The sequence below is a fragment of the Chrysochloris asiatica genome, unplaced genomic scaffold (assembly GCF_000296735.1).
Source record: "Chrysochloris asiatica unplaced genomic scaffold, ChrAsi1.0 scaffold00119, whole genome shotgun sequence".
Taxonomy (NCBI): domain Eukaryota; kingdom Metazoa; phylum Chordata; class Mammalia; order Afrosoricida; family Chrysochloridae; genus Chrysochloris; species Chrysochloris asiatica.
In genome coordinates, this window is record NW_006408637.1 from 7845530 (window position 1) to 7857815 (window position 12286).

A 12286-nucleotide genomic window follows, 5' to 3' on the forward strand; every position below is an offset into this window, starting at 1 on the left:
AAACAAAAATCCTCTCCACGGGACCAATAAAAAACATTCTTTTCTATGGAGAAAAGATTGAAGTTGTCAAGGACTTCATTCTTCTTGGATCAACTATCAACACTCATGGAAGCGATCAGACAAAGTACTGCATTAGGCAAATCTGCTGCACAACACCTTTTTAAAGTGTTGAAGAGCCAAGATGTCAGCTTGCAGTTCAAATGACTTTGCAGTCTGGTACATTAACCCATAGCGCCAACACCAGGACTCCATAGATAGCATTAATCTGTCAAGAGAGAGTCTACATGTGCTTAGCATTCTGCAAGGTGCTTCAGGGAATACAATAGAACCATGGGCAAGGTTCTCATTCAGGATTTGTACTTAACAATTACAGAATAATGCAGTATACATTGATTTCCCAAATCACAAAGTACGTGCAGTCAACTTCAGATAAAGAAGGAATCATATGTGTTGCATGAAATAAAGAGATCAAAATCTGTCCCCTTGCTAACATTTGATTTTTTTTTTTTCAGTTTTCTCTGTTATCTATTGTCATTTACTTGTGATTTAAAGAGCAAGATTATTCTTGGTATTTCTATTCATATTAATGGGCAAAAGGTACAATCTTTGCATATAATGGGTATTTCCTAAATGTTATTGAATGACATCTTGCTTCACCATTGTAAACATCAGAATTCCTCCAAATTTACATCTTTATGGAGAGAGGGAGGATTCACAATCTTATCTCTTCAGTTTAAAAGGAGAGAGAAGCAAACCCTAGTAAGATTGAGTCATTTCAAGAAAAATCTCTAATAAAGAATCTTCTATAGACAAAAGAGAAAAACAAATTGTTAGATACAGGTTATGAGCAGTGTTCAGACAGACTAAAAGATCACACAGGCATTTATATAAGAAATAAAAATTAGTCACTGTCTTGGGCTGGGTTCTCTAGAACCAAGTGAAGTAAAATCACTGTACTCTATCTATCTATCTATCTATCTATCTATCTATATCTATCTATCTATCTATCTATCTATCTGTCTGTCTGTCTATCTATCTATCTATCTATCTATCTATCTATCTATCTATCTATCTATCTATCTATCTAGAGACAGACAGAGAGAGAGAGAGAGAGATTTGACTCAAGGAAATGGCTCACCCAGTCATAGAGACTGGCAAGTTCCAAGTCTTTAGGTCAAATGTTAGTCTGGAGACTACTCCTGACTCACATAGCTGCAGGGGTTGATAAACCCAACATCAGCAGGTCAAACTGCAGACTTCTGGCTCTGGTGGTGAACGAATCCAATGTCAACAGGATAGATGGCCAACTGTTCACAACTCCTGGGATCAGTAGCAATATGGCAGGCCGCTGGCTTAAGTCCCTGGAGCTGGAAGTCAGATGATGAGCCAAAGAAACATCCAGACCAAGAAAAAAATTAAGCAAAATTTGCCAAAGCATCCACTTATATTGGAAGCTGGCCACATGCCCAAGGAAATCCCATTTCCTTTGACTGGCATTCATAGCAGATCTTCTCATGGAGGTGATTCCATTCTGTCAGTTCTCACTGTGGAGGATCCTCATATCTTCACTGCCAAACCTCTAAGAATCCTGATCTGACCAAGTTGATACACAACCCTAACTATTGCAGTCACTTTTACTTTCTTGGGGACCAGACTTGCACACATACAGATGTGTCCATTCATACATTCTGTTAACCCTGCCTGGGTTCTCTATGCAAACCGCATACACAGAAGCCACAACAACATCCCTTTAGCTAGAAGTCCAGAACCAAAATGTCTTTCTCAGACATCTGGGAAGAAGATTTCACACAAAAATGCATGTGGTGGCAGGTAGACAGGGAAGTCTTCATGTCTGACACTGGAAGTTATTTGTGATGGTTTACTTCACATTTTATTGGAAATGCCATTAGAATTGAGGAAAATATGGAAGCTGCACTATGATTTCAATGAGGAAGGTTGTGCCTCCATCTATAGAAAAGAATTTTTTTAAATTATGTGTTCAAGGATTTCTCGAAGAGTATAACCATATATATAAGGGTTGACTGTCTTTTCAAATTGTACATAATTCTTATTTGCAATGAAAGAGGTGAAAAAAATTCCTACTTACCCTAATCTGAAAGCATTAAAAAATCCTGGTTTTAAGACACATTCATTGTTAATCTGAGAAATAGGGCAAACATTAATGTGAAAAGTGAAAAATATTTCTCTAGTGAACAGGACTCCTTTCAGTTCATCCTCAAGTGACTCACTTGCTCATGCTCGTCCTCTTCTGCTGGGAAAAGTGACAAAGGAGAATGCTGTGCAAGGTGATGGTGATGAGATCCTGGGCATCTCAGTAGCATGTCTCAGGCTTAGTGCTTTCCACACACAAGAGAAAGTTAGAAGGCCAAGTCCAGACTTGACCATCAGACAGAGCTCCCAGATGCAATTCTCCAGAAAGAGGAGCACAGTTTTCCTGAACTGTCAGCTAACCAAGTTGTGAGAACAAGTATGATTTAGCTTGTAGGTGTTGTTGAGGTGAAGAGAGGGACAAATCCAAACAGAATAAAGTAGCTCTCATGATTGACACTAGCAATATGCCCCAGGGGTCTTACTTAATTAGGAGGGGGGAAAAAACAAAACAAAACAAACATACTCCCAGGGCATCTTCTTGAGAGAAATGTTCTCTAGAAGAGGAGAAACTCTGGTAGAACAAGAAATCTCATAGGAAATGTGTGAGTCATGACACAGGAATTCTACTTAAATAATTTAGCAAGGTGCCAGACAGACCTCTGTGCTCTCGAATAGTTATTGAATGATGGTGGCTGAAAAGTAAGCAATGCCCTATGTGAACCATAAGAATGCTCCTTAGAACCAAGGATGGCATCACTTGTTTTTTGGACATGCTGTCAGCAGAGACCAGGAGAAAGACAGTGGAGTTTGGTAAAGTGATGGGTAAAGTGAAGATGAGGACTACCCCAATGAGATGGTTAGACACAGTAGCAGCAGTAATGGGCTCAAACAGAGCAACAATTGTGAGAATGGCTTAGGGCTGGGCAGTGTTTTGTTCTGTTTTGCATTTTGATTGCTATCAGTCAGAAGCTATGTGATGGCACCTAACAAAAACAACATGGAAACCATGAACTAGGATGGAATGAGCTAGTCCTTTCTTGTCTTTTTGGTGATAGCACTGGATGTGAGACCAGGAAGGTTGTGCAGACAATCCATTCGTTAAGGTAGCTGAATCAATCGTTACTGTGGATGACCCCAAGGGGAAGAGCATAGAAGGATGTTGTAGACAACCTATTAGGTATGGTCCTTTTAAACTTGATACTGAGAGGCCATTTACCAACCCTCAATCAGAATCTCTGTGAAAGAAAATTACCACAGACTTCACCAAGAGCTGTTTGACCCATCTGCTAGTGTGTGTTCCCGTTCAGATAAGAATAGTACTTTAAAGGAAATAAAGTATCAGGCGCTGTGGGATAATGCACTGAACCAAAATGTCAGTTTGAACTGCAAGGTTGGGGATTCAAATTCACCAGCCTCTCCTTGAAAACTCTATAAATGGCACTACCAAAGACAGAATATTTCATCATAATTTTTTTTTCCCTCAGACTAAAAAAAAATCATGAATAAAGATTAAAACTCTTTTTTCTCTTAGTCTCTTCTGGAGTTCACAAGAGATTAGAACCCATTCAGGTACATCATGTTAGTCATTAGAGACCTTCTGTGAACTGTTTCTCTCTAAGAAAGAGAATGCTTTGTTTTCCATAATTAATCACCACTTTTATCAATTAAAATACTCTTCTGATACCAAATAAGCTGCATATGATTTCTAAAAATTACAATTGTTTGCTGAGCCATCATAATTTATTTTTCTATTTTAAGTCAAATTGTTTTCTGGAAAATCATAACTTATTCTACTATTTTGTATGTGAAGAACTAAAGATAATTAGGAAAAACAACAATTCTACATCATTGACTGTGAAAATAGGTTTAAGACTGGTTTGTAATCAAAAGAGGTAAAGGGTTCATATAAGAGTTTGGGGACTGGTTTTATATTTTTTATTTTGTCTTTAGTATATAGGAACAAGTTGGGAAAAGGCTAGTTAGAAGTTCAGAATTTGAGTCACAGAACATTTTGAACTAAAGTTTTGTTTTTTCCATATATCTATAAAATCAGGAACTCTTGACAATTTAAGTGGCTAGGTCTGTTTTGAGAATGTGTAACTAGCATGTTCTTCCTTTTATGGGACTCTGACTCCCTGATATTAAATTATGTTCCCAAGTTAACCTTTCTCTTCACAATTTCATTTACTTCACTAAAGTCACATAGTAAAAAAGCAAACCTGTTAGCTCTGGCTAAATTATTGTATAATTCCACATTAGTGAAGTTTGAATATTATGTATTTATTTTAAGTTTTTATTGTGAATTGAATGATATGGGGTGGGGGGAGGCATCAGTTCATTTCATTGCAATGACTACAATCCCCTGCATGCTTCATCATTCAACAGTATTGCTTCTTTTCTCTCTGGTTTTAGTGTGGCTTTTTGGGGGGGATGTGTACTAAAACACTCAGGAATATACACTCATTCAAACAGCCCCTAGCCGCCATCACACATCCCCTCTAATGGAGTTTGAATTTATGAAGCTTGAAGATGCTTTTGAAAACTTGACAAGCTATAAAGTTTGCCTTAGTCCCGGTCACTGGCAACCTCGTTACTTCTCCCCCAGCTCTCTCAAACTGCTTCTATTACCACTTCACAGCTCTAGAGAGAACTCAAGCTCCATTTCCAGCTAGGAAATTTAGAATCTTTTTCTACGCCAAAAAGGTCTCAGGAGACTATACAGAAGCCTAAACTAGACTGGACACCAGTCTGATTTCTTGTCAATTAAAAAATAAGTCTACAATTACTACAAAGGGCCACAATCTCAGGATTCCTCTTAGACTAATGTCTGCTCTACTTTTACTTGCCTTCATAGGATTAGGGGGTAGCTCATGCTTTCAGTGTTTGCTGATACCAATCAGTGAGAGAGTTATCACAAAGCTCTGATACAAATACAAGGCTGTGCTCAATCTGAACTTGCCTTTTGGTTCCCTTTGCCCAAAGCAGGACCAGATAAATTACTAGTCACATGATTAAAGTGCTGCTGGCATATTCATATGTGGTCACTGACAGAGAAATGAATGGGAATTTATTTATACTTGATTGTTCCAAAATGAAAAGTAGTACGTAATTGTTATTAGATATAGTCCAAAAAATGGAAATTTTATTCTGTTCTGGAATTGGTCAATTCCCATATTTGGAAATACATACATAATTGATGTCTCAACCAGCAAGTTTGTCTTGTGAGTCATAACTATAGCAATCAATCTTAAAGTCAGTCTGAAGGAAAATGAAACATAAAGTATGATTATAAGGAGCTCTGGTAGCCTAGTGGTTACGAATCGGGCTGCGAATCTCAAGGTCGGCAGTTCAAAACTACCAGTCGCTCTGCAGGAGAAAGAGGAGGCTTTCTGCTCCCGTAAAGATTTACAGCCTCAAAAACCCTGTGCAAGGTCGCTATGAGTCAGAGCCGACTCCACAACACATAACAACAACAAATGCTCATTTTATTAATTTCCTTGAGGAATTGTTCAATTTCCTTACATGAAGATAAATCAATATTCTGAAAAAAAAAGTAAAGATACAATGTCTAATAAAAGATCCTTTCTGTGTCATGGAAAAGATGATTTTGAATTTAAAAGTTATCAAATTTTAAATAAACTCAAGTGGCTATCTTCCCAAATTATTGAAGCTATGCAACAAGTTTATATTAATGCTGCTGGTTCCCTTTAACTTTCTGTCCTAACAGGGGGTTTTCTCTGATGGATCCACTTTTCTTGCCTTGATATCTCAGAAACTCAACACCAAGCTGTCCATTTTGTTCTTTGCTTTCTTTCAACTCCTGTTGAACTCCTATTCTCCCAGCAGTCTGGGTTGGTCTACAAGACATTTTTCAAATGCAAATGTTATACCTATGAAGGCTCTGGTTGGGGCTCAGGATTCTACCTACGGGCCAGTACTCTACAAAGGCTTCAACCAAGAATGCTATTTTTTCTGGGCAAAGTCCCTTTCAGCAAATCCAATCAAGTATAGACTGAAGGTGGCCTTGCAAGTGCTCCGTAATCATAATTTTCAATATTCATTTCCATTACACATGGTCTCCACTTGGTGTAAGCAGTTGGTGCTGTGAGCAGGAGTCATTGCAATTGCTCTGGACCTATGGAATGATGAGCTCTTATAAGAGAAAGAACCAAGGGGTATGGGATTAAATACTTAAGTGGGGAGAGCTTCTGGAGTTGCCTGGAGCTGATGACATGCTGTCTAAATAGGACTGATGGCAGGCCAGAGCCCACTGGAATGCATCCTGCCAGAGGTCCAATGCCATAAGCATATGAATTGGGTTTGTCCAAGGGAGAAGGAAATATTGAATTTTTGTGTTTTTGAAACTTTTATGTGTTTGACTTTTGGATATTGATTTCTCTTGCCTGCTATTGTGAAATAGACATACATGTGTGATATAAATGAATATTGGAAATTATGATTGCCGAGAGCTTGTAAACCTGCCTTCAGCCTATGTTGCTGTTTTGACTCAAAGTGACCCTGTATAGGGTTTCCAAGGAGCAGCTGGTGGGTTTGAACTGTCAGCCTTGTGGTCTGCAGTCTAGTGCACCACACAAGGACTCCAAATATATCTAATCCAGTTGTATGTCATGCTGTTGTGGTTACTAGGTGCCATCCAGCACTTTGTATAGGGTTTCTGAGGAGCAGCTGGTGAGTTTGACCCACTGGCCTTGCAGTTAAAACTGCCTTTGCATTCCAGTGGGTATCCTATAGCACCACCCCAGGACTCCATATATGTTACACATTTTAAAACATTTCAGTTCAATCTTTCTTCTCCCTTGTACTAAACCCTTTCATACACATATGACTTTGGACATCTGGCAGAGTGGATTCCAGTCGGTCCTGGTCCTCCATTAGTCCTGTTTAGCCAGCGTGTCATTGGCTCCAGGCAACTCCAGCAGCTGCTGCTCTCTCCTCAGCTGAAATGTTTTATCCCACGCTCCTTCATTCTTTCTCTTACAAAACCTCATATTTTCACAGATCTGCAGCCATTGCAATGAATCCTGCTCAGAATACCAACTGCTTAAACCAAGTGGGAACTGTGTCAGACTTCCTCTGACTCTACAAAAGGGAAAGAAGTCCAAACTCCAAATCAGTCCAAGGCCGATTCCTATGAAGTGGAGGGCACACATGCCTCCGCCCTATATCAGTGCCTTTTAAATTAGTCAGCGTTGATAACTAATTTAGAAAATTCACCCTTATGATTTTGAATCTCACTCTCTCAGTACCACATGTGTTGGACCCAGTTTTCTAGAGAAGCAAAACCAATGAAACTTATATATGTATCCATGTAGACAGAAGTTTATAATCAAGGAAATGGTTTACAGTTGCTGAGTCCCAAGGCCCCAGGGGAGGAGGAAGCAAGAGTTCCTTCCGTGTCCATTGTAATGGGAGCAGACACATCCCCAAGGAAGCATCCCTTTAATTGACTGGCTGCTCATAGCTACTCATCATAGAGCTAACTATGTCTGTATTAGGTTTCATCACCATGGGAATAGCACATCCCAACTGCTAAACCTCTGGAAATCCTGGCTAATCAAGTTGACACATAATCTGAACCATTATACTGCCCCCCATAAAACAAACTTTTTTTGATGGACCAAGCATTTTGCTGCTAACAACAAGGTTTATGGTTCAAACCTATCAACTGTTCCTCAGAAACCCTACAGGGGTCTCTCTGAGCTGGAACAGACTCAATGGCACTTCACAACATGAATGACAAGCATTTTAAGGAAGGTTCAGCCTCAAAGATGAGCCCAAAGAGGGAGGACTGTCTACCTCAATGAATGAATAAACTGTGGCTGAAGTCCAGAAACTGGTGGGAGAAGACTGTAGAGATCCATTGATGGGGTAGCTACCAACATTGGGATCGTACATGATTCAGCATTTCCAATCTTAAGAAAACATCTTGGCTTCAGCAAGCTTTCAATTCAATGAGTGTCAAAAGCATTCCACAAAGATCAGCAAACTCTAAGAACTAGTCTTTCCATCAGTCTTTTAAGCAAGATGAAAACTAATGAAGATGATTTTATAGAATGAATCACAACCAATGATGAGTGATGGATTTACCAATACAACCCAGAGTGCACGGTCCAACCAGAACAGTGGCTTCCCAGGGGATCTGCCAGACCAGTTGCATTCAAGGCAGGGAGGAGAGCTCAGAACAATATGGCTCCTGGTTTTTGAAATTCCAAAGGTGTAGTCTTCAAAGGTTTTCTTCTCAAAGAACAAAGGACTATCATGGGAGATTACAATGAAAACGTTTAAAAAATTCAAAACTGCATTGGTGAGAAAAATACTACAAAAATTGCATTAATTTTATTTTTTTCACCATCAGAACATACCTACTAATTCTTCAAGGGTAGTAAGGGCTGTCCTGTGAGAATTTCAACTTCATCTCGTCCACTCTACAACTCTGATCTTGTCCCTACAGACTTCCTTTTGTTCCCTAAAGTCAAAGAACATTTAAAGGAAAGGCAATTTGAGTCCTTTGAAGACGCGGCAACAGCCTTTCTGTCGTGGTATAAATCAAAGAGTGCAGAATTATCAATCCCTCTTTATGTTGTGTTTAAAAACACGCCTTTTACAAAGTGTTTTGTTCCTTTTGGAAATGTTATTGTTGTTATTAAGTGCTGCTGAGTTATACTGTTTTCGAGGAGTAACTGGAGTGATTGAGCTGCTGACATTGTAATTAGCAGTCCAGTGCTTATACTATAGCACCAATACATAGTAAAATATACACCAACGCATCTGTTTACACATGTGCAACTCAGTGACGCTGATTACATTCTTTGAGCAAAATGGCAGAGTCTGGTTAAAATAAAAAGTGAATGCTTTCATTGAGAGGCAAGGCGATTTACAAATCAGAATCCACAAGGTTCAGAGAATTCTGAACTAAGTGTAACGTCAAGGAGTTTTATACGAAAATACAAAGAACTTCAGTTAATAAAAAACTAGTGATTGATACCTAGGAAATAGTTGCAAAAGTGGATGAAGTATCTGATTGGTAAATTACAGACATTTCTAAATTAAAAAATGAATTACAAAGTAATCATTAAACTGGGTACATCTGACTTCAAAACAACCATGGGACCCTCTTTGCGTGACTGCAGGGAGGATATGAGTAATTCTGAAGTTTATTTTGAGAAAACATTTGTTCTGAGGATTGTTTTGGACTGAGTTTCCTAAGCAGCAAACAAATCTTTTAAGTACACAAAATTACATAGTCTCTGAAATTGTTTACTAAGTAATTTTCTCAGGGTCCAGTGAAGAGTTATAGGAATGATAGGTTACATTCCTGATGCAGAGGTTATTTTTTATTCAAAATGCAATTTTAACCACGAGATTAACATGGCCCTATTTCATGTCCAGGGTCCAAATTTACAAAAGTAAATTTGTGCAAATACTTCCATTCTCTTTTTCTGCATTGTTCTTTCCCCATTGACTTAAACTCACTGCCCCCAAACGTTCCTATCTAATCTTCAAATAGCTGAGTCGCTTTGATGGCACACATTGCTGTTAAGTGCCATTGTGTCTGTTCCGACTCACAGTGACCCTGTATAGGGTTTCCCCTTGGAGCAGCTGGTGGGGGGTTTGAACCACCACCGACCTGTGGTTCAGTCAGTCTAGTGCTGATCCTACAAGCACACAAAGCATAATGCTCAAGAAAGATATTTTTAATAATTAAGTTAAACTATTTTTGATATTATGAAGCATTCAGGGGATTTTTTCTTTTTTTAGTTTTAGTTTTAAATACTATCTCAGGACAATAATTTCTGGGGATCCTTTTTAAAAAAATGAATTTTTAAAAAAGATACAGAATGGTTAAACTCCAAATTTGACTTTTACTAAAATTACAGGTTAGGGTTTTCATACTCTGGTGTATAAAACTCGACGTGGATGACAATTTTGAAGCAAAGTGCAAAACAGTGACTTCCTATCTGTAGCTATTATCTGAACATCGGTGTTGTGCTCTTGCAACACCACAAGAGGGAGCAGGAGTTAACTAAGCAGTCCTGTCTTCAGAACCCTGGTCCCTTTCAGGATGCTCAGAGTTAAATTGGGGAGTACATACAACGCTCTGGACTGCAAGGTCAATTAGAACCACAAAGTCGGCGGTTCAAGCTCACCAGCCGCTCATTGGAAACCCTATACAAAGTACCATGCAGCCATGTTGGCATCTGCTCTACAAAAGCAGCAAGAAAATGGAACAAGAACTGGGTCCTAAGTTGGGAGAGCAGCGTTTCTCTGTCAGAGTGTCCTTTGTTCCTGGACTGCCTGAGACAGAACTTACAGCAAGATACCAAGCTTGTTCCTGGTTAAGAAACTTTAAGGCAAGACCACGCAGGAATGCACAGGTCTCAGGAAGAATGCACCATTCTTCCTTGGGACTGGGGAGGATGTGTGTATTTCCTGATGTGGAACTCAGGTATGCATCTATAGAGACGGGGATAGCATGGGAAGATAAAAGTGTGTGTGTGTGTGTATGCTTGTATGTGTAGGTTTGCATATTTGTACATGTGTGACATGGCATCAGGATTGGAGGAAGACTCATTAACAGTCTGCGATATGCAGATCATACAACCTTACTTGCTGAAAGCGAAGAAGACTTAAAATACTTACTAATGAAGATCAAAGAACATAGCCTTCAGTATGGGTTGTACCTCAATGTAAAGAATACAAAAATTCTCACCACTGGACCAATAAGCAACATAAAGATAAATGGAGACAAGATTGAAGTTGCCAAAGACTTCATTTTGCTTGGATCAACCGTCAACACTCATGGAAGCCATAGTCAAGAAATCAAATGATATATTGCAGTAGGCTAATATGTCACTGAAGACCTCTTTACAGTGTTGAAGAGCAAAGATGTCAGTTTGGGGACAAGATTCACCTGACCCAAACCATGATATTTTCAATAACCTCATACGCATGTGAAAGGTGGAGAGTGACTAAGGAAGACCACAGAAGAAATGATGCATTTAAGTTATGATGTTGGAGGAGAACATTAAAAGTACCATGGACCGCCAAATGAACAAATAGATCTGTGTTAGAAAAAGTGCAGTCAGAGTGCTCCTTGGAGACCAGAATGGCCCGACTTCATCTCTCATACTTCAGACGTATTGTCAAGAGGGACCAGTCCCTGGAGATGGATATCACGTTTGGGAAAGTGGAGCTTCAGAGAAAAAGAGGAAGACCCCCAGCAAGATGGATTGGCATGGTGGCAACATCAATGGACTCAAATGTAGCAACAATTGTGAGGCTAGCTCAGGACAAGGCAACGCTTCGTTCTGTTGTGCATAGGGTCACTATGAGTCGGTGCTGACTCAATGGCACCTAACAACAACATACAATTTAAACTTGCTGAGCTCTCTTGCTAGATCCAGAGGTGAGAAACATCTCCTGAATTCTAATGCCCGCACAGAGGTTTCCAGTAAGAGAAGCAACAAGGGAACTTTTCCTCTCTAAACCAAACTGATAGGGAATTTTGTCCACACTCATTTGGTACCTTTGATGAGGAATTTATTACTCCAATGGATAAGGGAGAATGCCCAAGCTTCATAATCACTTTCCCATCTATTTTCTAGTTAGGAGGATCTTCCTTTGTTTAGACTCAAACTTGACTGCAGGATGCTTTAGAATGATTTGATGGAGACCAGAAAGTAAAAATTTAAGGAGCTCTAGTAGTTCTGTGGGTTACCTGTTGAGCTGCTAAATAGAAGGTTAGCAGTTCAAACTCATCAGCCAATCCATGGGAGAAAAATGAGGCTTCCTGCTTCTATAAAGATTTACATTCTCAAAAACCCTATGTTCGTGTTGTTCAGTGTCATTGATTGTTAAGTGTTAATCCTGTATAGGGTTTCTGAGGCTTCAAGTCTTTGCAGGAGCAGAAAACCTCATCTTTCTCTCTTGGGGTGACTGGTGGGCTCAGTCAACATTGTAGGCTCAAATAGAAACACTATCAGTGTCATTATTAAGCCAAAATTGACTCAATGGGAGTGAATTTACACATATATATATATGTTGTTGTTTAGTGTTGTCAAGGAGGTTCCAATTCATGGTGACCCTGCATAGGGTTTCCAAGGAGCAGCTGGTGAGCTTGAACTGCTGATCTTGTAGTTACACCAACTTTGCA